The sequence below is a fragment of the Lissotriton vulgaris genome, chromosome 3_1 (assembly GCF_964263255.1).
Source record: "Lissotriton vulgaris chromosome 3_1, aLisVul1.2, whole genome shotgun sequence".
NCBI classification, from domain to species: Eukaryota; Metazoa; Chordata; class Amphibia; order Caudata; family Salamandridae; genus Lissotriton; species Lissotriton vulgaris.
In genome coordinates, this window is record NC_141689.1 from 1,800,661,843 (window position 1) to 1,800,688,222 (window position 26,380).

The following is a 26,380-nucleotide window of genomic DNA, read 5'->3' on the forward strand; positions in this document are numbered from 1 at the left end:
AGCTCAACTCCCACCCTGTCATACCAAACACTGCTTTGCTTCTTAGAAGCGAGAGCAGCAAACCTGCCCTCGCTTTGTAAGAAGCAAAGCAGCTCACCTTGCCCAAAAGCAGTGCCGGCTCCCACAGGAGGTGGGGGGCCGGCTGGGACCGTGGGGGCATTGGGGCTCCCCCAGGGTCCCCAACGTAAGGCCATGGCACCAGGGCATGGTGTCCCAGGGGCCATAATTTGCCTCCAGAGGGGGGCCCTGCATCCTCTCTCCAAAAAAAGAGAAAGTCTGGCCACCCCCCGGGGGATGGGGTCCCCAGGGCCAATAGTGGCCCAGGGAAGGTGGCCACGCTGCCCTCGTACCTTATAATTTGTTTTTTTTTAATGAGGCCAGGCCCCGGGGAATGGTGTCGGCGTGGCCAAAAGTAGCCCCCTTCATGTAAATTCCTTTTTTTTAAACAAAAAAGGAGTCAAAGCCCCGGGGGATGGGGTCCCCAGGGCTGAAAAAGGCCGCAGGAGGGGGCAGAGTGCCCCCCTCATTTAAGAAAAAAATGTATGTATATATATGGTTATGTCCCAGGGGATGGGGCCCCTGTGGTCGTAAACGGCCTCGAGAAGGGGACCGTGCAGCCCCCTTCCCATTTTTAAATATTTTTTTTTTAACCACTTCAGCGCTAAGGCACCCATTACTCTTTCCATTCATTTTCCATTGAAATGAATGGAAAGTTCATGACGAGTTACCCTTGTCATTAGCAGCGAAGAGGTTAATAAAAAATGGATCAGACCCTGGAGGATGGGGTCCCCAGGGCCGAAAATCTATTCAGAGAAGGATGCCCCGCCCTCTCCCCGCATCACTTTGCAAACGCGCCTCCTAGCGCGTTCTGGGTTGGGGGATTAAGTCCCCTTGAATCCTGAGGGTCCCTGGGGGTCAACTAGCCCACCAGGTACCTACAGTAAGCCCCACACAGTGGGATTTCTGAGAGGTGGTCTGAGGTCACACCCTTTTTTACACCACTCGCAAATGCGCCTCTTGGCGCATTGCTGGTGGGGCGAAGAGGTCCTCTTGTGTCCTGAGGACTAAAGTGGACTTTATCCCCCGAGCAGCAGTGCGCCAAGAGGCGTGTTTGCAGAGTGGTGTAAAAAGGGTGTGCGGCCTCGGACCACTCTCAGCAATCAGCTGTGTGGGGCTTACTGGAAGTACCTGTGGACTAGTTGGCCCCTAGGGACCCAGAGGAGGCAAGGTAACTTCATCCCCCAACCAAGAGCGTGTAAGGAGGCGCATTTGCAGAGTGGTGGAAAAAGGGGGCATGGCCTGTATCCACCTCTCAGCAATCCCACTAGCTAATGCTTACTGGAGGTATCAGGTTGGCTAGTTGGCTCCTAAGGACCCCCAGCAGCGAAGGGGACTTTAATCCCCATCCAGGAGCATGCCAGGAGGTGCATTTGCAGAGTGGTGGGCAAATGGGGCATGGCCTGCTATGAGAAGATAGAGACGTTCTTATGAACAATTTGCCTTTGGTATTTCAATTGCCCACTTGGGCAGAATTGTGATAAGTGTGATAGGAAGTTATGACATTTGATTCTTATGAATATAATGCAATTGGCATTCACAATTGACCACTTGGGCGGGATTGTAACAATTGTGGTATGATATCATGCCATTTGGTGAAGAGTGTTATGCAGAGGGGGCATAGGGTGATCTCATCCCGTGATCAAGCCTTTGGTAGAGGTGAAACGCGTTGGGTCTGGCAAGAAAATTAAGCCACTGTAACTTTTACAAAACCTACGAGTGAGTGCATTCTTTCCTAGTCTGATAGACTAAATGTTGTGAATAAATATCGGCTTGATCCTGCTGAATAGACAAGCACAGCGCTATACTGGGTGAGCCCCAATGACGAATTGGATTTAATTGGACTTTGAATATATATATATATATATATGTGTTTGTATATTAACATATGTGTTACATTTAAAATATTACAAAATGTAAATCAATATAAATCAATATAATGAAAAGAATGTAAAAGAAATATTTTTTATTAACTATGTCATGCCACATATATATTTTCACTGAAAAAAACAAAGGTTTCAGGGACGTTATAGTTAGGTTCAGATTTCACACACAAAACTATAGAAATTCAGCAGTTATAGTTATCTCAAGTAACTATAACTTGTGCCCTAAGGTAACTATAACTCACACCCTCGCCATGCACAGTTCTCTCATCAATAATTTCACTGCAAATGTTGCAGTGATATTATCAATGATGTCATAGAAGACGTCATGAGTGGTGTAATATCTGGGGTAATTAGCAATGCATGGCGAGACCATGAGTTATAGTTACTTTAGATAATTATAACCAATGAATTTCTTTGGTGTTGTATTTTTAAAATCTGAATCTAAGTATAACATCCCTGTAACTGTTGGGATTTTCAGTGAATTTCTAAGGTTTATTTTAATTTTATTTCCTATCTATAACATCCATGTAACTTTTTTCCAATTACTTTCTATGGTTCTGTAATGCTATTTCCTAACTATAACATCCCTGAAATCTGGGTGAGTAACGGGGTGTGTATGTGTGTGTGTGGTGGGTGTGTGTGTGTGTGACTGGCTGTGTGGGTCTGTGTGTGGGTGTGGAAGTGGCTGTCTGGGTGTTTGAGTAGGTGTGTCAATGGCTGTGCGGGTGTGTGTGTTGTTTTGAGGGTCTGTGAGTGGATGTGTGAGTGGTTGTGTGGGTGCCTAAGTGGCTGTATGAGTGGGTGGATGAAAACTGTGTGTCTTTGTCAGTTGTCAGAATGAGAGCAGTTGCAATAGATTTATCTACGGAATACAACAAAGTTTAAAAACAATATGTCGGCTTCAGAGGTTAAAGAGCGTGAGGAGGCAGCTCAGCTAATTTTTACTGATACTGTGCGAGAGGCAAATCCCTATGAAGCAATACTGTGTGTAAAACAACAGAGTTGGGGACTCACTTAAAAAGATTAGAGAAGCTCTGGCTAACCGAGCTTTCTAAGTGGTGGGAGTCAAAATCCCTGCAGAGGTACCTAGAAGTACAGCAGGTCCCAAGGGGGCTGAGAATTATGGTAGCACCAAGCTATAAGAAGCCAAATCCAGATATGCTCCATGAATGGGGAGTGAATAACAACAATGCTTCATGTAGAATGTTGGCAATCCTCATTAAATATGCAGATATTGACAAGCAAAAAATCTCGCAAGAAATAGAAGTACTCTCTGCCATACTGAGTAAAGAATCTGATCAAGAGCAAATAAAGACATTTAAAGGGGAGATGGAAGAAAGATTACGTAAATTGGAAGCATCCATCAAGGAAAGGAACGCACAGAAATTCTTGCGAGACAAGCAAGACTATGACAGAGGGCAAGTATTTACCTTTGCTAAAAGGTTTGACAAACGTCACAGGCAGAAACTGACATTCATTAAGTAACCTGCCCAAGAGATACATTTGGAGCAAAGTAGTTTAGAAAGATCAGAAATGGATACAGATATTGATGAAGATCAGAGTATTCAAACTAAAAGATCTGTACCATCTGTCATAGATTAATTGGATTTTTTACTCCAGGAAAGAAGGTTCAATCTGCGACCAAGGCAACAAATACAAATGCAAAAACCACAAAGAGTCAGAGGAGCAAGAGGCGGAACTGAGAAAAAGAAGTGGAACAAGAGCTAGAGGATGGCAATGAAGCCTCTATAATTAATTTTACAGACATTGTTCTTACTGATTCAGACAAAAGAATACTCAATTTTGGTCTATCTTTCTGCCCTGAGGCGGATATGGACTATGTCCAAACAATAATGGAAAGGGGCGACCAACTTGGTCCCCCCGAACGTATGGCTGAGTGCCTCGATCCCCCCGGGAAGCCATTTTTGGGCGGGAGGCGCGTCTCGGCTGGTATGCCCGAAGCGGCGTAGCCGGGGCGCGCCTGTTCCCGCCCTAGAGTGGGCTGGCCTAGACACTGACGCAGCCAGCCACGCCCTCGGGGCAGGCAGGGGCGGGTATACGCCCGCCCTGAAGACGGATAAAAAGGGACGCAAGACCAGAAGACAGCCTCTTGTTCTTGTGCTCTGAAGCTGCACCTCCTCGCTGCACGTGAGCTCGGGACAGAACGAAGAGCCAATTTTGAGCGTTTTAATCTTTCTTTTTGTCTTCTAGATACTTCGTTTGAAAAATGCCCAAGAAAGGCGCGAAGAGAATGTCGACTGACCAGATGGTTCGGGTTCTCATGAAAGAAATGTCCGAGATAAAGAAGCAGTTGGCGGGGCGAGACGGTGAGGAGGGATCGGGGCGTCCACCGGCCGGAGGGAGGCCTAAGAGGCCGAGAAGGGGGCCGGTCGGGGGAGACGTCCCGGTTCCCTGTTCCCCGCTCGAGCCGCCAGCCCCGGTACCGGCCCCGGTACCACAGGAAGGGAATCCGATTCCGGTCGTAGTCACCCCGACATCCACTGAGGATATGCCTCCCGAGTTGGCGGCACAGTTAGCAGCGTGGTTGGGGGACAGTAGTGAGGGCGCCACGGCTGCCGAAGCGCAAGCACTAATGAAACAGTTGCGCGAGAAACGTGATACAGCCAAGGTGCCCGCGCCGGATGCGGTGATAGTCAAGCCACGAGGGGCGGAAGTAGCGTCCGGTGCAGGTAAGCGGCCATTGCCGATCGCAAGGGATGAGTCAACACCCTCTCGTAGAGAAAAATTGGGGCAACATGTTCCTTTGGCAATAAAGGAAAAGATTTGGGCGGGGGAATACGTAAACATTTTCTCCCTGCTCGTTGATCATTATGAGGTCGAAACTGTTAAGGGTCAAAAGGATCTGATGCATCCGAGTGCTTGGCGCGCCAAAATGGCCGCCTTTAAAGTGAATGAGAATATTGGCAACTGGGGTAATGCTTGGGGAGTTTTTACGTCAATTTTGGGGGAACGTAGGCCTGAATTGCTCCCTGAATTTCCAGTATATCAGTCACGAATTATGGGGTACTCGACATCGCACCAAGGTAACCAATGGTTCTGTTATGACAACCTTTTCAGGAAAGCGATGGAGCATAACAAAAGTTTAACCTGGGACTGTTACGATTCTTTGACATGGAATAAAATGAAAGAGTCGGGGATGTTGAAAGTGCCGTTGGTGGGGAGTACTGTTGGTGAGTCCTCCCGCCAAAATGGGGGGACGCCCTTTCGGTCGGGTACGGGTACAGACGATTATCCGAGACCCGCCGGCAATACAGGGAAGAGGGGTTTCTGTTTCAATTTCAACAAAAGTAAATGTACTAGGCCCCCGGGATCTTGTAAATTCAAACACGAATGTAGTGGTTGTGGGGCACCCCATCCTGAGTCCTCGTGCAGAGCCAAATCGGGTGAAAATGGGGGTAGAGGAGGCGCCAAACAGGTCTAATATAGTCCGAGGGGCGCCTTTACCAACCCCGATTGATACCCTGGCGATGATTCCCTGGCTCAGCGAATACCCAGATCGTACTTCTGCTGGGGTGCTACGAAACGGTTTTTCATATGGTTTCCGCATCCCGGTGGGGGACTTTCAGGGTGTCGGGACGTGCAAAAACCAGCTTTCCGTCTTGCAGCATACGACTGTAGTACAGGATAAGATCCGGAAAGAGGTTACCCGAGGTCGGGTTGCCGGCCCGTTTAGTGTTCCCCCGGTACAGAATTTTGTTTGTTCTCCTTTAGGGGTGGTCCCCAAGAAGGACCCAGGTGAGTTTCGATTGATTCACAATTTATCAGCTCCTCATGGCCTTTCTGTAAACGACGCAATTGATCCAGAGATATGTTCGGTGCGGTACGCATCATTCGATGAGGCCGTAGCCATTTTGAATCGCCTGGGGCCCGGGGCGCTGATGGCGAAATCAGATATCGAGTCAGCGTTCCGTTTGCTCCCGGTATACCCGGAAGACCAACGTCTTTTGGGATTCATGTTTCAAGGTTCATATTACATGGATAGGTGTATGCCGATGGGGTGCTCTATATCTTGTGCATATTTCGAGAAATTCAGTAGTTTTCTACAATGGGTTTACACGAAGAAAACGGGTTTTCGAAATGTGATGCATTACCTCGATGACTTTCTGTTCCTTGGGGCCGCTGGGGATGATGAATGTGCCCGGGCCTTGACTGAATTTTGTGTTTTAATGAATCAATTTGGCGTGCCATTGGCACCAGGTAAAACTGTGGGTCCCACGACTTGCCTCGAGTTTCTCGGGATCGAGTTGGACTCTAGTGAGGGTTGTTTTCGTTTACCAGCTGCCAAAGTGTCGAAATTCAGGGCAGCCCTGCAAATGTGTATTACTGCATCTAAAGTTACGCTGCATCAATTGCAGCAATTGGTGGGGAAGTTGAATTTTGCCCTAAGGGTGATCCCAATGGCCCGCCCCTTTTCCCGTTCGATTGCCCAGGCGATGGTCGGCCTAAAGGAGGGTCATCATCGCACAAGACTATCGGCTGAGGTCCGCCAAGATATGCGTATTTGGTTAGCATTTTTGGCGGATTTCAATGGTCGAGTCGTCTGGAACAAACCAGCCTTGTCCTCTAAAGAGCTTGGTCTATGGACGGATTCAGCGGGAAGCATGGGCTTTGGCGCCATCTTCGGCACAAAATGGTCGGCACAAAGGTGGCCAACATGGTGGCATGAAGAGGGGCTGACGAGTAATATTGCTTTCCTTGAACTGTTTCCCATTTTGGTGGCCCTCAGAACCTGGCCCGATGGATTCAAAAATCACTCTGTCATATTTTGGTCTGACAATATGACCGTTGTAGAATGCATCAATAGTCAGGCAGCACGTTGTAAAATGATTTTAAGGCTGCTTAAAGAAATTGTCTTACTATGTATGCAACTGAACGTGGTATTCAGAGCGAAACATGTCCCAGGGGTGATGAATCAGGCGGCTGATGCACTGTCTCGTTTTCAAATACAGGCTTTCTCGGGTTTCCTTCCCTCGGCGGACCCAGAGCCGGCACCCTTTCCCGAAGCTCTCTGGTCTCTCGGTGCCCCGAACTTCGTTACCTCGTGGGAGAGAGTCTAGCACCAGGAACGAGGAAGGCATACGAAGGGGCGTTTCGGGCCTATTTAGCCTTTTTGGGGACTGAGAGAGGGGGGCTTTGGGGGCACGAGGATTGGGTAGTACATTTTCTGATGTCCTTGCGTAGGGCTGGGAAGTCGGTGGCTACAGCCCAGAGGCATCGTGCTGCCATTTCCTTTGTTGCCAGGGCCCATAATATCCAGGACCCGACAGCGTCTTTCGTGGTACAGAAAGCGCTACGTGGGTGGCAACGCCTTGAGGGTCGCAGAGTAGATGAGAGGCGCCCGATAGGTCTGGATAGGTTGGCCCAGTTGCTGGCCACACTCCACGCCACATGCTCGTCTCAGTTCGAGGCCTGTTTGTTCCGAGCTGCTTTTACGCTTGCATTTCACGGGGCGATGAGGATAAGTGAGCTGGTGGCAAGGAACAAACAGGATGTGGTGGGGGGTTTGTGCCGGGAACACGTTCAGATCAGGGGTGAGACGATGACTGTATCCTTTGTCAAGTCAAAAACCGATCAAGGTGGGGTGGGAGACTGCATAGTCATTCGCAGGATTCCAGGGTCCTCCATGTGTCCGGTGAAGTGTTTAGAAGATTACCTAGCATGAAGGGTGGCATCATGGGGAGGGACATTGTTGAGACACGCGGACGCCACCCCACTGACGAAGTTTCAGTTTCAGCGGGTGCTCGCGATGTCAATTACCGCAGCGGGCTTGGACCCGGGTGAGTTTGGGACCCATTCCTTTCGGATAGGGGCTGCCACTGAAGCTACAGCCAGGGGTCTTAATGTGGAACAAGTAAAACGAGTGGGGCGTTGGTCCTCCAATTGTTATAAGAGGTATGTGCGGTTGCACATGTTGTGAAGCTGTAATAATGTACTCACGCTTCTTGTCTTTTGTTTGGTTTTCAGTTACGCAAGCCTTCGAGGCGGGGCGGACTATGCAGTCGACCCAACACCAGGCCAGCGGTCAGACATCACCGGCTGTGAGAAAGGAGGTGTGGGTCGTGGGCCACTCATACGTGAGGCGTGCCGCAGACGTATTCGAAGCAGGTGACATGATTCACGTAGCTGGGGAATACGGGTACAGAATGTCCTTCTACGGAAGGGGCGGTCTCTGTATTGACCAGTTTCAGGCATTCTTTGAGGGTTTGTTAGGGCGGACGAGGTCACCGCCGTCTATAGTCATAGTACATTTAGGGGGCAATGATTTGGTCACCACCGGTAGACGACTTCTCCTGGAGGCAATGCTTTCCACTGTAAGTTGGTTGGCGAGGAAAGTTCCGGGGTGCATAATTGCGTGGTCTCATATGATCCCACGAAAAGTGTGGCGGGGGGCTGTTTCGATCCCTGCTTTGAACCATTCTGTTAGAAAACTTAATAACAAAGTGAGTAGGTTGTTTCGTTCCAGGACATTGCATTCTATCTCGCACGGTTGTATTAATGATGACAGTATGTATCTAGGGGATGGTGTGCATTTGTCTCGGGTGGGAAATGAGTTACTCATAGGAGACTTCTTAGCATGGTTAAAAACGTTGAAACATGACCTTTAGCTAGGAGTTTTGTGGGGGGCCCGGATAGCCGGTCAACTATCCGGGCCTGTGGCGGTAAGGTCATGATCGGTGAGCACTAATTAGTAGATCCCTATGAGTGGGCGTCACCCAACACGGATGGGAGCGCTCGGGAGAGGTGGCCATTGGCCCCTCAATGGGGAGGCGGTCCCTTCTAAGGATGGGTCGCCGGAAGTAAAGGAAAGGCGGTCAAGGCCCCTTCCTTTGTAGGAGGGGTTACAGCCCCCTCCTGGGGAATTTCCCGGGGCCAGTGACATCTGCGACGGCAGATGCGGTAAGTTGTGTGGGGTTGGGATAAGGTCTACGGTACCTTCTAGATACCTCACACGAGTATTCGAACGACCTTTAACTGGCGTCGAGTCTTTAGGTGCCCCCGTCAAGTCAAGGGAAATTGGTAATAGTTGCACTTGAGGTACGCCTCCGTGCTGTCGCCCAGCCCAAGTGGGAGGGGTAAGTCTGGTTAGGGATCTTGACACCGGTTATGACCTTGCCGTTGGCCCTTAAACGTTAGGTTGTACAATTTCAATATGTCAAGAAATGTTTTGTAGGATGCTAGTTCGGCTAGGAGAACCTCTGTATTAGAGAATCTGTTAAGGTTAGCCAAACATCGCAATATGGTAATGAAATTGTACATAACATGAAACGTTTAATGTTTTTAATTTTTGTTTTAATAAATACGGCCGGGATGGTCACTCCATCCCACTTCCAAAAACTCAAGAACTGTTTCCGGTTTCCCTCCTTTGGGGATTGTGTTGAGAGGGGGTGGCGGGTATCTCGGCCATATGGAAAGGGGCGACCAACTTGGTCCCCCCGAACGTATGGCTGAGTGCCTCGATCCCCCCGGGAAGCCATTTTTGGGCGGGAGGCGCGTCTCGGCTGGTATGCCCGAAGCGGCGTAGCCGGGGCGCGCCTGTTCCCGCCCTAGAGTGGGCTGGCCTAGACACTGACGCAGCCAGCCACGCCCTCGGGGCAGGCAGGGGCGGGTATACGCCCGCCCTGAAGACGGATAAAAAGGGACGCAAGACCAGAAGACAGCCTCTTGTTCTTGTGCTCTGAAGCTGCACCTCCTCGCTGCACGTGAGCTCGGGACAGAACGAAGAGCCAATTTTGACCCACCCACCAGCCCCTGAAGACAGCCAGTTGTTTGTAATAAAGTTGATTAATTTTGCTTGTGTTCTCGTTTCCAGGTTGGAGTATCATGTTGATATTGAGTTAATAAAGAATGGTCTGTTTGAGTACGTTTTACCATTAAAGAGATTCAGATTTAGTGTTGAATTTTATGCATGCCCTTTCGGTCATAGTGGCCAATGTATTCTGAGTTTTAGTTAGCACTGTCGTATTTATTTGGTAGGCGGTAAGGTCATGATCGGTGAGCACTAATTAGTAGATCCCTATGAGTGGGCGTCACCCAACACGGATGGGAGCGCTCGGGAGAGGTGGCCATTGGCCCCTCAATGGGGAGGCGGTCCCTTCTAAGGATGGGTCGCCGGAAGTAAAGGAAAGGCGGTCAAGGCCCCTTCCTTTGTAGGAGGGGTTACAGCCCCCTCCTGGGGAATTTCCCGGGGCCAGTGACATCTGCGACGGCAGATGCGGTAAGTTGTGTGGGGTTGGGATAAGGTCTACGGTACCTTCTAGATACCTCACACGAGTATTCGAACGACCTTTAACTGGCGTCGAGTCTTTAGGTGCCCCCGTCAAGTCAAGGGAAATTGGTAATAGTTGCACTTGAGGTACGCCTCCGTGCTGTCGCCCAGCCCAAGTGGGAGGGATAAGTCTGGTTAGGGATCTTGACACCGGTTATGACCTTGCCGTTGGCCCTTAAACGTTAGGTTGTACAATTTCAATATGGCAAGAAATGTTTTGTAGGATGCTAGTTCGGCTAGGAGAACCTCTGTATTAGAGAATCTGTTAAGGTTAGCCAAACATCGCAATATGGTAATGAAATTGTACATAACATGAAACGTTTAATGTTTTTAATTTTTGTTTTAATAAATACGGCCGGGATGGTCACTCCATCCCACTTCCAAAAACTCAAGAACTGTTTCCGGTTTCCCTCCTTTGGGGATTGTGTTGAGAGGGGGTGGCGGGTATCTCGGCCATATAGATATTTTCAAATTTACAAGAATGCTGAAATTGAAGAAACATTTCCTCTTAAATCAAAGATCAAGACAGCAAGAGCTAACTAGTATACCAGTGGTAGGACCAGCAGAATTGCCAGTGGATGATATGAGCTTAATGTTGGAATTAAGAGAATTGGAAATAGAAAGCACGGAAGAGGAAGTAATTCTGGATGCAGAGACACTGGCACAAGAGCAAAGTGTCAATATCTCAGAAGATGCACCAACTAGTTTTAGACCAAATTCACTTTTAATCCCATTAACAGCAAGGGATGCTACGGATGTCTACAGTGATCTAGTGACTAATGAACTCAAGAACTTTTACACTCATATAAGCAAAAATAAAAAACTAGTGAGCACGCAAAAACAAGAAGCTTACTTTACCTTAATTAAAAAGTTATCCGCTAATGAAGAGTGTATTGTGCGAAGTCCAACAAAGGAGGCAATATTGTACTCTGGGATATGCGTAAATATCTGTCAGAGGCATACAAACAACTAAATAATAGGTTGTGCTATACCAAAATTCTTGAAAAAAAAATGTTGTTTAGCCATCAAGGTTACAATGTGGAATTAAAGCAATGGTACGATCAATGTTTTATTAGCCACGATGAGTACATGTTTTTGAAGACAGATAATCCAGTCACACCAGTGCTGTATTTAATTCCAAAAGTTCACAAAGATGCAGGCAATCCACCAGGGCACCCCATTATATCAGCTGTAGGGAGCACTTCAGAACATAGATCTAAGTATGTGGATTCATTTTTGTGAAGTCACTGCCTTCATATATTCAGGACACAGGCGATTTCCTACGGAGGATCTACGATCTTCCTTGGGAAGATGACTTTTTATTAATTACCATAGATGTGTCTACGTTGTACACCAGCATTAGGCATAAGGATGGCCTTGGAGCCATAGAGTACTTCCTGGGAGCAAGACAAATAAGATTATGGTCGCACACTCAGATGATCTTACTGATGGTTGAGAAGTGTGTGACAAGTAACTTCTTCTTGTTTAATGGAGACCTCTTCCAACAAGTCTGTGGGACAGCGATGGGCACCAGCTTCGCCCCCAGCTATGCGAATTTGCCTGTGGACTGGTGGGAGGAGTTGATGATCTGCACGCAGTTCCAGGTGGAATGGGAGAATTACATTATGGGGAGGTATAAACCAGGGGGAGAAGGAAGATTAAGAGACTTGGTCGCCCTCCAAAGTCTTGACGCACAAGTAGGATTCCAGATTACTGGGTTCCGAGACCTAGCTCATGTTGTGGCAACTGACCTCAATGACCAGTGAAACCTTGCAAGAAAGAAAATGTTCTTTCTAGTGTCCCATCACTCACCGGGGTTGCCCCACGGTGACATGCTTCATCACTGATTGCCACAACATGAGCTAGGTCTCGGAACCCAGTAATCTGGAATCCTTCTTGTGCGTCAGAATCACATTATGCACTGCAGTCGTTTTATTGATTAATTGTTTCTGGTGTGGAAGTGTCCAGAAGATGAGGCTAAGAACTTCCTCAGCAGAATTCAAAATAATGACTTAAACTTGAAATTTACAAGTGACATCAGTGCCATAAGTGTGAATTTCTTAGACCTCACAATATACATCAAGGAAGAAAAACTGGAAATGAGATTATATAGGAAGCCATCATCAGGAAACACATTGCTTCACGCAACAAGTTTCCATCCGACCAATTTGATCAGGAGTAATCCTTATGGTGAGTGTCTAAGAACGAGATGGAAGCAGTGAAGAACTTGAAATTTAGAAAGAGCTTGACCATCTAAAGCGTAGATTTAAAGCCAGAGGGTACTCAGAGGAATGTGTTGAGGCTGTAGTCTATAGAGCCACGAAAAAGAGAAGAGTGAAAATTCTCTTCAACAAAGATGAAAAACCAGCTAAGCAGGATAAGGCTACCAAAGAGCAGTGCAGATTAATAACCACGTTCAGTAAACAACAGAACAGTGTAAGAAGCATTCTGAATAAACCTTGCCATGTCATAAAAAATGATCCAGTTTTGGGGAAAGTAGTGCCACAAAGAGCACAAGTTTCTTTTAAACGAGCCAGATCTTTTAAACAAGTACTAGTTAGGAACAATCTAAAAAAAGCTCAACCTAAAACAACATGGTTGAGCAGAAAGCAGGGATTTTTTAAATGCTCCCAGTGCAAGACATGTTTGCACTGTATCAATACGGAGCAATACAAACCGGGCCTGTCTTGCACAATGAAGACGACCAAAGGCAAAAACAACTGTAAGACGGAGTTTGCTGTCTACGTGCTGCAGTGCCCTTGTGGCCTACCGTACGTCGGTAGTACAATTCAGGAAGTACAAAAAAGGATATTACAGCATCTTAGAGCAATCAAAAATGGCGACCGAATATATCCTGTTGCTCGCCATTTTGAAACATTCCATAATAAAGATGCTAAAGTTTTGACATACTTTGTGGTGGATGCAGTGGCATCAGATATTTGAGGTGGGAACAAGGAGAAGAAGTTAAGGAAACTTGAATCTCAATATATTATTGAGCTGGATTCAAAAAATCCGAAGGGGCTCAATACAGAAGATTTCCACATGCACTTGTGAAATTATATTTTGAGATGAGCCTCCAAAATCGCAAAGACTAATTTTAATTGTAGTTTGAGTATGGTTTTCATTTTTCACAATTGCACTTTATATTAGACAGACAAAGCATGACAATGAAAAATGAGTGAGAAATGTCTTGGTGTACCAAAATGTACTCACTGGGGCTTAATTACAGAACAGTTTGATATGATGTATTTTCACTGGGTCTCCATAATTAGGAACGTAATTACAATGTATCAAATTGTGCCCACTTGGGCTTAATTGTAGTACAACTCAATATGATGTATTTTTATTTTCTTTCCAAAATTAGGGAAGGAAATTAACTATAATGCCATGGTATTTAATTAAGTAATTACGATCGTGGATACATATTAATGGTGGAATGAGATATCAATCTTAAAATGCAATTTTAGCCTTGGTTAATTTTAATATTATGGAAGTGAAAGTCATTAATTCAGAATGAACAGGGGTACCGATTTATAAATTAAGCAGTCAATATGATTGAGAAAAAACTGTGAATTCAAGCGAACTACAGGTCTGTCTTCACTATTGTTTTATTTGTAATTCTCACGTGGTACAGGTACACAAAAAAATGTTTAAATGACGGCTGTTTACTCTGCCTCGGCATTGGTGAGCAAGGCTGCTGTGCAGCCGAAACGTGTTCAAGGTTGGCCGAATAAAACTTTGAATAGCAACTGCACGTGGCGTTGTCATCCTTAGAAAAAGGAGTGGCGGATCTATAGGGACCCTCTCTCCTGGGGTACCTTTAGGCGACGTGCCTTTCGTTTAGGAGGCAGTGGATGGGCACGAGAGAAAGTGCGGGGGACAATATATATATATATATTTTTGAGGATATTAAGAATGGAGAGGCTTCTACCAGTCGAACGCGGACATCCACTCGAGAAGAGGCGACGGCAAAACAGAAGCTACCTCCTCCAGTCTTCTGCCAGAAGTAATTCTAATCCGGAAGGATTCCTGACCATCAGCCCCCTAGATTGAACTGACCGATCGGTGTCAGCGTTTGATGTGTCGGAGGACCAGTTAGACGCTGGTGAACCGAGAAAGGTAGGATTGACAGGCATTGTGGGGAGAGTGGTGTGCGGGCGGTGAGCAGGACAAAAGCCACATTGCGGGAGTTCCTTTTGCACGCTTAAAACCGCAAGTATTCTAGAACAAAATATAAACCAAAATGTCGGGGGACACGCTGAGAGACCGGGAGTCGGCAGCCTCCGAAATATTTAGCAACATTCCTTCTAGCAATGCCATTTTTAACCAACATGGCATTAATTCAAACCCTGATAATGTTACAATCAAAGATAAAATGAGAACTCTATAAAAATTGATGCGTGTAGAACAAGGGAAATGGTGGGAGCACAAGTCCCTGCAAAGGTACTTGGACTTAAGGAGGATCCCTAGAGGATTGAGGATCCTCGCAGCACCAAGCTACGAACAACCGAACCCGGACATGATGTGAGATTGGGCACAATAAACCTTGACTCCTCTAAAAAACTATTAGAAATGTTAGTAAAATACGCAGAAATTGACAGAGCGGTACGGCAGTTCCAAATAGAATCATTGAATGAGGAAATTGATAAAATGAGCAAAAGTGAAGAAACAGCCAAATTAAGAGAGGAAATGATGGTCAGACTGCGAAAAGAAGAAGACAACGTTAAGGAAAGTAAGGCGGTCAAGTTTCACTGCGATAGGATGGATTATGAGACAGGGCGTATTTTCACCTTTTCCAGAAAATATGATGCGATGAAAACAACTAAAAATAAAGCAAAAGGTGAACAGCAATCAGGGGCTCTGACAAATAAACAAGGACAAATCAATACAGCCAACTCAGTTATGAGCTTGGCAATGGAAAGTGAAGTACAATGTGAAAATTTACAAGTAATTGCAAGCGGACCGCGTCCTAAATTAACCCCGGCAGAGGAGTTGCGTTTTTTTGCCAGTGGGAAGGAGACAAACTCTCCGTCCAATGACTCAAAAGAAGACAGTAGGAAGAGATTGATGAAGAGATTTAAAAAACAGTGATCAATTTAACGAACATAGACCTCAATAAAGCAGAAAAACAAATCTTAGCATTGGGGCTCTCCTACTGCCCAGAGTCCAACTTTAATTACGCCAATACCCGGATGGATGTACATATATTTGTCCGCAAACTCAAATTACAAAAGTACCACGCCTTACAACAACAAAAGTCCAATACAGAAACTGGCAGTCGAAGTGAGATTGATAGGTCCCAGGAAATAGCCTCCACGGCTGAGCTGTCTCTTCTGGAAACCCTGATTGAATTGCAGGAAGAAACCGACAACATAGAAATCAAGGGGGCTCCCAGACTTCCAATCCAGATGAGACCCAAGCACTAGGTTCCATCAGAAAAAAAGACCCTTTTAAAAAAAATCTACTTTTACCCCTATAGCACCAGGGGCTGGAATAGACATTTTTATTGAAAATGTTATAAATGAAATTTAACTTAAAGACACAAAACATCAAGAGAAAGTCAAGTAATAGAAATTGGCAATATAATCAACTGATATCTAAACTATGGAAAAAACAGTAATATTGTGATTAGAAGCTCTGACAAAGGAGGCAATGTTGTCTTGTGGGCAAAGAAAGAATATATGGAGGAAGCACCATGGCAGTTAAATGACAGAGCATGTTATCGAGTAAGCAATGCACTGGCTAAGAGGGATTTATAGTGATTTCTCTGGAAAATTAGTGGCATGGAAAAGTGCAGGACTTTTAACAATGGATGAATATCAATTCAACAGAAAAGAAAATCCTACAGATCCGAACATTTATTTTATCTCAAAGATACATTAAAATGCACAAAAACCTCCTGGAAGACCGTTTATATCGGCGCAAAAAAGCCCAATTGAAAGCGCCTCGAAATATATAAATTTTTCTTACATGACTTTGTCACTGGTTGACTTCATATATAAGAGACACCAGTGATTTTATCTCAATATGTAAAAACTTTAGGTGGAACAAGAACTACTTGTTAATGATTCTTGATGTAGTGTCTTGACACACTGTGTACCAATCTATAATGAGAAGGAAATCAGTGTGTGGTCGACATGTTTTGAGCTTCCCCTAGCTCTTCCTCAGGACCACACAGGGACCAGCCCTGTGTTTGCCACTCCTGTATGAACCTTAATAGGAAAGTAGAAATAAGGAAAAAATAGTGAACGCTGCTACTAATAAAGGCATGCGTTGAAATACATACCATTGCTAGTTCTCGTTGTATATTTGTCAGCGTGCTAAATGGCACATCATGATCTCGGGGGTGTGGGGCGGTGTCTCCCTTATGAAACAATCATCAAGATAGAAGAAACATGTCGACTACACACTGATTTCCTTCTCATTATAGATTGGTACACAGTGTCAACACCACTTTTAACCATACCTGCCTAGGAGCGAGAATAAAATATTTGAGGCCCACTTGCACTGTATTTTTAACCACTTGCACCCACTCCACCACACATTGCACCATACATAGTCTTCCACAAAATGAGTGCTCCTACGTAACTCCGCAAGTTGTAGCACGCCCCAGTTCGTAGAGAGCTGGGATAGCCCCAATGATGAAGCATGTCACCGTGGGGAAACCCCGGTGAGTGAGGGGACTCAAGAAAGGAATTTTCCTTTCTTTTGGCCTTTTTCTGACCACATTGGCCGGAAGCCATTCCCATAAGCTAGGTCTCAGAACCCGACACGTTGGGTTTGTGTCTTGATCATTCGTAAGGAGGGCGACCTAGTCTCATTTTCCTCCTTCTCCCTCCCATTAATGTACTATATATATATATATATATATATAGTAGGTAGTTATAGTTAGGATCTACTTTCCATAGGAAATCCGCAACATTCTATTGGGAATAACTTTGGCGCCGGTGGACGAATCTTCACGAATTTCTTCAAAGTAGTTGGTCCGCTCTGCTCCGGTCCTTCCCTGAAAGTTTGGGGGGGATTCGTCAAGCGGGGGCCGAGATAAAATGGGGGTCCCAAAATGTGTTTTCCCCATGTTAATTTCCATAGGGCGGCCGAACTCACTTTTAGCCCGAACGGCTGAATGGATTTGCACCAAACTTGGCAAAATTGTAGGGACTGGTAGCCCGATGTGCCTTTGCTATGTCTCAAGATATGTGCTCCAGTGGTTTTTGAGTAATTTAGGTTCAAAAAAATATATATATCTATAGGCGCGCCCCGGTACGCGCACCCCGGTACGCGCACCGGGCGCGTTACGCGACTTGCGCACGGAAAGCTGATTGGCTCTCGGGTGTCTGTAAACATTCGAAAAAGTCCGGAGCGGCCGCCATTTTGTGTCTCAGTAGGATCGAGACACAAGTGGTGGCAAAAACAAAGGGGGAAATGACCATAAGGGGGCAGGGTAGACCCCCCCTGACCCCCTAGGTTTTTTTTTTAATTTGCGCGGGGGGAGCGCCCGGTACGCGCACCGGGGAGCGCACCGGGGAGCGAACCATGAGGAAAAAAGAATGACAGACTTTTCAAAAAATGTAGGTTTATTAATAAAATTGTTCCTTTTGTTTTAAAAAAAAATGTATTTAAGTACCAACATGTAGGTACCAATGCAGAGTCTAAAATGTAATGTACACCGTCTCCTCTGTAGATATTTTGCATGTTGTTACAGAAGTTATTGTGGTATATGGAATTCATACCATAGTCTGTCAGGAAAGCAGAAACAACATGGAGGCAGGAGATGATAAAGAGATGTTAAATACACATTGGAGATAATTTAGTGGGAGAAAGGAAGTAACTATGAGCCTAATTACTATGTAACATAAAAAAGTTGTACAGGGAGGAACTACGCCGTGAACCAAGATGGCCGCATAAGCTCCCGGCTCCGCCGACCTCCACCGGCAGCCCGTCAATCCTGTTGTCTATCCTCTACCCACGCCCTGGGCCTGGATGTATGAAGGTTGCCTGATGCCAATGGTGCTTTCCCGGATTTTCTACACACACTTCAGCGACGAAGTTATGTCGTGTTCCATTTTTGGCCTATTCCCGGGCTGCCGCTGGGACCTCGATTTTTGCAATACCCAAGGGGGACCTGTTCAACATCGGCTATGGGACCGCGATTGTGGCCGGTCTTCCAGGCCTGAAATTTTTTTCCACCTTTGAGTCCCTTCTCCTCGTTGATGGATGATGCCGGAGTAGAGACGCTGTGCTGTGCTGCTATCCTCCTGCACCGTGCTGTGGGTTGTGTACCTGACCCTCGTTTCCCGCCCCGGGGGCTGACGGGCTGCACCCACGACTGGTGTGTGTGCTGAGTTTGCTAGTCTGGGGCGCCCGTGTTGTTACTATCGCCAAATGTGTGCCCGGAGCCCGGCGTTGTGGGCTGGAGCTTGTGCCCCCCTCCATCCCTTGGACTCCGGGATGGAGGGGGTGGATGGCGCACATTCACTGAGATCCGTAATGGCGGCTACTGGGGCGCTCCGATCGCAATTTACCGACACATGTGTCTCCCTGGCAGCGAAACTGGACGATCTTTGCCCACGACCGGCGGCAGACGCTACATCGCCGGCACAGAAATCTGCGGTCCAGTCGAGTGAATTGACCCGCCATCTCGAGGAGCCCGTGCGGCAGCCCGACTTTGTTTCTCTGAGTTTCGACCTCACTTTTCCCTCATCCTCTACAGTACATGGTCGTCCCTCTACATCTCCTATCCGATGGTATATCGACGATGGCTGTACTGCACTTCCTTGTCGAGTCTCAGGGTCCCATCTACGGGGCCTGCCATTTTCCTTTGTCTTGGCCCGTCTACATGGGGGAGGCCACCATTTTGTGACCGGACTTTGCTTCATCTTCAACGCCCTGATCTGCCACGGACGCTTTGGATGCCTCTGGTCGGATGTGGCTTGGTCGGGATGTGCTCCGGGACGGATTCGCACTGGTCAGGGCTGACTTTGTCTTTGAGGTTTATTCGCCCCTTGCCACTGCTTTGGACCATCTGAGACGCTCCCTTTGTTTGTACCTGATATGCCTTTGGTTATGGATCTCCTCGTGAGACTTGCAGGGTTGTCTTCTGTTTCCCTGGGGTTGCTCCGTTTAGTTTTGCCGGGACTGCACCAAATCCCTCACCGGGCTCGGGGTAGGGGGGGGGAAGCGGTTTTCATGGTGACTATATTCCCTGTAATATTGCTGACTGTTTAGTATTGCTTGATGAAGATTGTGTTATGGGGGGGTTGCCGCGGGTGGGGGGTACCAGGTGTCTGGGGGCTTGTTTGTTTTCTCTCCTCCTCCGCTTCTTATATTTTCCCTTCAGTGGGCAGTTTCGGGGCGACAGGCACGCTGTTAGTGGGTTTGGCCGTAGCCATTACAGGGGTGCAGGGTGGCGGGTGTGGGGGGGGTTTGTTATTTTAGTTTGTTTTGTTCTATGGTCCCTATCGCTCTTTTCCTTCTTTGGGAGGGTTCTTTCCTCTTTAGTAGGGTTGGCTGTCTCTTGGTCTCGCACCTTTCTTTCTTTTTTCCGGCTTTTTGATGAGCCTCTGTTTTTCTATTCTTGGGGGGTAGGCTCTCGGGGGTGATCTTAGAAATGTGGAATATTCTACTATGGTTTACTGTCCAATATCGTCGCTGTGGCTGCCCAGATTGCATAGATGCTTTTGTCATTGCCTGTCTCCGATACTACTTGGGGAGAAACCCCTTTCGTCTCCTTGGTGCTCCTATCCTTTGAGGTGTGATGTCCTTGTTGTTGCAGCCCCTACTTCTCTTCTAAACTTTTAAAATGAAAACCTCATATCCTGTTTTCGAGTCCCACGACCACTCCTTATATCCTTCGTTATATCCTGCTTATTGATTTGCTCTAATTTCTCCTGTTTCATTGACTGTTTTTGCGGCCGGCCATGATGGTTGTGGGCCTGCTCATGTACCTCCTTTTTATGAATAAAGGTTTAAAAAAAAAAAGTTGTACAGTATACTATAAGTCTCACTTTATATTATATCTATTTTGGTACTGTTTCAAAATGTACATATAAAAAAGAATAATGTCTTGAACAATTTTTAATTTTTTAAAAAAAATTTATTGCTGTGATTTTTCTAAATCTAAAAGAATTTGCAACATTATTTCATCAGGTATGTCCTCATTTGGATTCCATGATTCAATTTCTTCCACACAATTAAGTAAGTCTTGGTCCAGAGACTGATACGAAAAGTCTAATTCATCAATCTCTTCCTTAGGATTGTTCTCCATATCAATTTCAATTGAAATATTAATTTTATTTTGTTCTCCTTCCATTTTCTTGCTGTAAATTGCATAAAAAATAAATATATCAGTAGAGATAGGGCACTGTTGGGTTTAAGTTCAGACAGCTACTTGTGAGTTATAAACAGTGAAGTCACTTTGGGTAGTGTATGGTATGAGGTAAGAAGTAGAAATATAAAAAAGTGTATGTGAAGAAGCCTAATATAATTCATAATTATACCAGAGAAGCCTAATTCAATCTATAACTATAACAGAGAAGCCTATCTGAATCTGTAATTATAACAGAGGGACAGTAAATAACTGTCAGAAAACGTTTTTACAAATGAACTTAAAGTGCCCCTTCACAAATTTATAACTTACCTTATAGAAAGGTGATGAAGATAAATGAGGAAATCTTTTAAAGATGTATCTCAGGTAGTTGTAGTCAAAATGGCCGTGTTTCCCTCTCATTTTTCATTTATATTCATGTGCATAACCAATCAAATGTCACGAAAAAAAAAGTAGGATATGAAAGTAACATTTTAATTGGTTGAAAATTCTAACATTTTCATATGTGTTTTTGTCATGTAATTTACCTCAGGATATTTAGACAGGGCTACAGCCCAAATGGGACAATGGAATACCATCAAATGTGGGATAATGGTAGGGACTGGTATGTAGTACGGTCTATTCTATATTTGGTGAAAGTCTGTCCAGTGGTTTTTATGTAATTTTATTTCCCACATTTTTTTGGGAGCGCTTACCGGTGCGCGTCCCGGTACGCGTACGGGGAGCGCTACGGGAGTCCGCCATTTTGTGTTTCGTCGAATTGAGACACAAGATGGAGGACAAACAACGTTGGGAATGGGTAAAAAGGGGCACGGTAGACACCCCCTGACCCTCTAGGTTTTCTGAGGGGAGTTTAGGAGGGGCATATATGCAACAAAAAAAAACATTTTTAAATTTCACAGGGGGAGCGCCCGGTACGCGCACCGGGGAGCGTACCGGGGAGCGTACCCTGGTGAAAAATAGTGAAAAAAGTTAAGAGGAATATTCTATTCCCCTCATCTGAGAAGTGCACACCATCTCCTCTGTAGATGTCTTGCATGTTGTAACGCAAGTTATTGTTGTATATTGAACCCATTCCATAGTCTCTCATGTAAGCAGAAACAGATTTATTCACATGTTTCCGTGCTTTCTGAAATTGTGGACAAAATATTTTGGACCAGTTCCATTTCTGTCTTTGGCATATATTGGAATATACCAAGGCAGTTTGTGGAAAAAGTGTCATCAATTGATCAAAGATGTCCTTTAAAAGAATTTCCAGACCAACCCCAGTCAAAGTGCCCAAGTCATTTCCACCACAGTGCACTATTAAGAGGTCAGGGTTTGGCAGATGCAAAAAGGTTTTCACCAATGGTATCAATTGGTGACATCTCAATCCTCTCTGGCCAATCCACTTGATTTCCACATTTGATAAATCAAGGTTGTGAAAATTCTGCTAGCTGAATACCTTTGAGCCCAGTGGATGTAGCTATATCCAACAATCCACACAGAATACATGATGAGAGAAGGTTCTGGTGCAGTCAGATGAAGTGTGGGAATGAAATGGCAGTTGGAACAGTAGGAGTTTACAAAAAAATAATTGTGGAGTTTCCCTGCTCTTGAATCACAAGCAATGATTGGTGGATTCAGATAGTTAAAAACTGAGAGTTAGGGTGCATGGTTGTGTTTTGTGAAAGAAGCAATTTGAATGGTTAAGAAAAAGTCAATTAAAGCAATAATGCCCTGGATAAGCTGGTGTTTTGAGTGCTCAAACATCCTTGCTGACTTAATTTGCAACATTGTAGAATAAACTTTTGAACCTGAGAGTTCAGTTAGGAGGGAGTTGCTATTGTAACAGGTAGAAAGGTCTGAGAGGGGGAAGGGTGTTGGTTTGAAAATAGTGAGGGAAGAGTTTTGATTGGTTGAAATGAGGCAAATGTGTGTTGAATTAGAGGTTTTCTGTGCAAGTCTTGGTTTCAGTGTATTGAGTGCATACCTTTTGCTCTGCTAAAGAAAAATTGGTGTGTGTGTCTGACACTGTTCTCAATCTCCCAAAGCATTTGTAAAGGTAAGTAATGATTCATTTAATTTAGATAGAGACTTGTTTGCTCTATGGAGAAGATTTGGAAGCAGATAGTGAAGTTTCAGTAGTAAAATTGAATGCTTGTACATAGGACTTGTGCTGTGTTTGTAAAAAGTTATTTAAAAAAACGATTTTGGGGTAAAAGAATGGCTTTTATTTTTTTGAGAAGCAATTAATAGTGTCTGCCTCTGTAAAGAAATATATTTGAATGTTTTAGAATTATGTCACCTGCGTTACCTCAAATTAGGAAGCAGATTGAGATTCTTTCTTGTTGGTTTGTGGCATGTTTTTTGGAAATGCTTGATATTAAAATATGCAAGATAGAGGAATTGTCTTTTGTGAAACAGTGAGGTTTCAGTAGTGAAATTGAATGCTTGTACATAGGACCTGTGCTGTGTTTTTAAAATGTTATTTAAAAACGATTTTGGGGTAAATGGATGGCTTTTATATTTTTGAGAAGAAATTATTAGTGTTTGCCTCATTCAATAAATATATTTGAACCTTTTATAATGATGTCACTTGCATTACCTCAGATTTGGAAGCAGATTGAGATTTTTTCTTGTTGGTTTGTGGCATGTTTTTTGGAAATGCTTGATATTTACATGTGCAAGATAGAGGAATTGTTTTTTGTGAAATAGTGAAGTTTCAGTAGTGAAATGGAATGTTTGTACATAGGGCCTGCACTGTGTTTGTAAAATGTTATTCAAAAAACGATTTTAGGGGCAAATCAATGGTATTTACATTTGGGCCTTATTTATGATTGCCTTGTGCCGCCGGTGCGTCACTTTTAACATGGGAAAAAAATGACGCACCGGTGGCGCAAGGCCTTTATGAATAAGGCCCTGTGTTTCTTTGCTGTTGGTTTGTATCTTGCTTTTTGATAATGCTTGCTATTAACATTTGCAAGATAGAGGATTTGTATTTTGTGAAACAGTGCGATTCAGTAGTGAAATTGAATGCTTGTACGTAGGACCTGCGCTGTGTTTCTCAAATGTTTTTCAAAAAACGATTTTAGGGGCAAATCAATGGCATTTACATTTGGGCCTTTTTTATGATTGCCTTGTGCCGCAGGTGTGTCACTTTTAACATGGGAAAAAAATGATGCACCGGTGGCGCAAGGCCTTCATAAATAAGGCTCTGAGTTTCTTTGCTGTTGGTTTGTGTCTTGCTTTTTGATAATGCTTGCTATCAAGATTTGCAAGATAGAGGATTTGTATTTTGTGAAATAGTGAGGTTTCAGTAGTGAAATTGAATGCTTGTACATAGGATGTGCGCTGTGTTTCTAAAATGTTATTCAAAAACGATTTTAGGGGCAAATCATTGGTATTTACATTTGGGCCTTACTTATGATTGCCTTGTGCCGCCGGTGCGTCACTTTTAACATGGGAAAAAAGTGACGCACCGGTGGCGCAAGTCCTTCATAAATATGTCCTGAGTTTCTTTGCTGTTGGTTTGTGTCTTGCTTTTTTATAATGCTTGCTATCAAGATTTGCAAGATAGAGGATTTGTATTTTGTGAAACAGTGAAGTTTCAGTAGTGAAATTGAATGCTTGTACATAGGACCTGCGCTGTGTTTCTAAAATGTTATTCAAAAATCGATTTTAGGGGCAAATCAATGGTATTTACATTTGGGCCTTATTTATGAATGCCTTGTGCCGCAGGTGTGTCACTTTTAACATGGGAATAAAATGACGCACCGGTGGCGCAAGGCCTTCATAAATAAGGCCCTGAGTTTCTTTGCTGTTGGTTTGTGTCTTGCTGTTTGATAATGCTTGCTATCAAGATTTGCAAGATAGAGGATTTGTATTTTGTGAAACAGTGAGGTTTCAGTAGTGAAATTGAATGCTTGTACATAGGACCTGCGCTGTGTTTCTAAAATATTATTCAAAAATCGATTTTAGGGGCAAATCAATGGTATTTACATTTGGGCCTTATTTATGATTGCCTTGTGCCGCCGGTGCGTCACTTTTAACATGGGGAAAAAATGATGCACCGGTGGAGCAAAGCCTTCATAAATAAGGCACTGAGTTTCTTTGCTGTTGGTTTGTGTCTTGCTTTTTGATAATGCTTGCTATCAACATTTGCAAGATATAGGATTTGTATTTTGTGAAACAGTGAGGTTTCACTAGTGAAATTGAATCCTTGTACATAGGACCTGCGCTGTGTTTCTAAAATGTTATTCAAAAATCGATTTTAGGGGCAAATCAATGGTATTTACATGTGGGCCTTATTTATGATTGTCTTGTGCCGCCGGTGCGTCACTTTTAACATGGGAAAAAAATGACGCACCGGTGGCGCATGGCCTTCATAAATAAGGCTCTGAGTTTCTTTGCTGTTGGTTTGTGTCTTGCTTTTTGATAATGCTTGCTATCAAGATTTGCAAGATAGAGGATTTGTATTTTGTGAAATAGTGAGGTTTCCGTAGTGAAATTGAATGCTTGTACATAGGACCTGCGCTGTGTTTCTAAAATGTTATTCAAAAAACGATTTTAGGGGCAAATCAATGGTATTTACATTTGGCCCTTATTTATGATTGCCTTGTGCCGCCGGTGCGTCACTTTTAACATGGGAAAAAAGTGACGCACCGGTGGCGCAAGGCATTCATAAATATGTCCTGAGTTTCTTTGCTGTTGGTTTCTGTCTTGCTTTTTGATAATGCTTGCTATCAAGATTTGCAAGATAGAGGATTTGTATTTTGTGAAACAGTGAGGTTTCAGTAGTGAAATTGAATGCTTGTACATAGGACCTGCGCTGTGTTTCTAAAATGTTATTCAAAAACAATTTTAGGGGCAAATGAATGGTATTTACATTTGGGCCTTATTTATGATTGCCTTGTGCCGCCGGTGCGTCAATTTTAACATGGGAAAAAAGTGACGCACCGGTGGCGCAAGGCCTTCATAAATAAGGCCCTGAGTTTCTTTGCTGTTGGTTTGTGTCTTGCTTTTTGATAATGCTTGCTGTCAACATTTGCAAGATAGAGGATTTGTATTTTGTGAAATAGTGAGGTTTCAGAAGTGAAATTGAATGCTTGTACATAGGACCTGCGCTGTGTTTCTAAAATGTTATTCAAAAAACGATTTTGGGGTCAAATCAATGGTACTATCTAATCCTTGTCAATAATGTAAAACCAATTCATGTGCTCAAAATATTTTTTTAGAATAACATTTAAAAAACAGAGATAAGGTCATATGTATAAGCATTATAGTGTTTATATTGTTTACTTATTGTCATTTCTTTGTTGTTTGGTAATAGTGGTCTATAATGTGTTTTTTTTGTTTTTTTTTTACCACAAATTTAAATCAACATTTCAATAGTAAGGAAATATGCCCTCAAGCCAGAGGAGAAGGAAAGATGCTATGCGAAAAAACCAAAAAGACCAACGGAATTAAAGCAGTGTCCTACAACAAATACTACAAAAAACGCCAAAAAAGCTCCTGGTAAGACAACGAAGTCCTTTCTTCGGAATATATCTAGATTAAAAAAAAATGATAATGTACATGTGAATTTACAGAAGGAGAGAGCAAATTTGAAGAGAAAGGAGAGGCAATAATATGTATAGGAATAGAAGGCAAAATGAATTTAGGGACATTCGTAAACGAATGTTTCGCAATAGGGTAGTTTTAAATTTATTAAAAAACATTAAGAAAGGTACACAGAGAGCTGATTTTTATAAGAAAAAGAAAAATGTAGAGAAGATTGTTGATCAAGCTTTTGAAGTTAAGAACAAATTATTTATTTTAGTAATCAATAGAATTAGGACACTT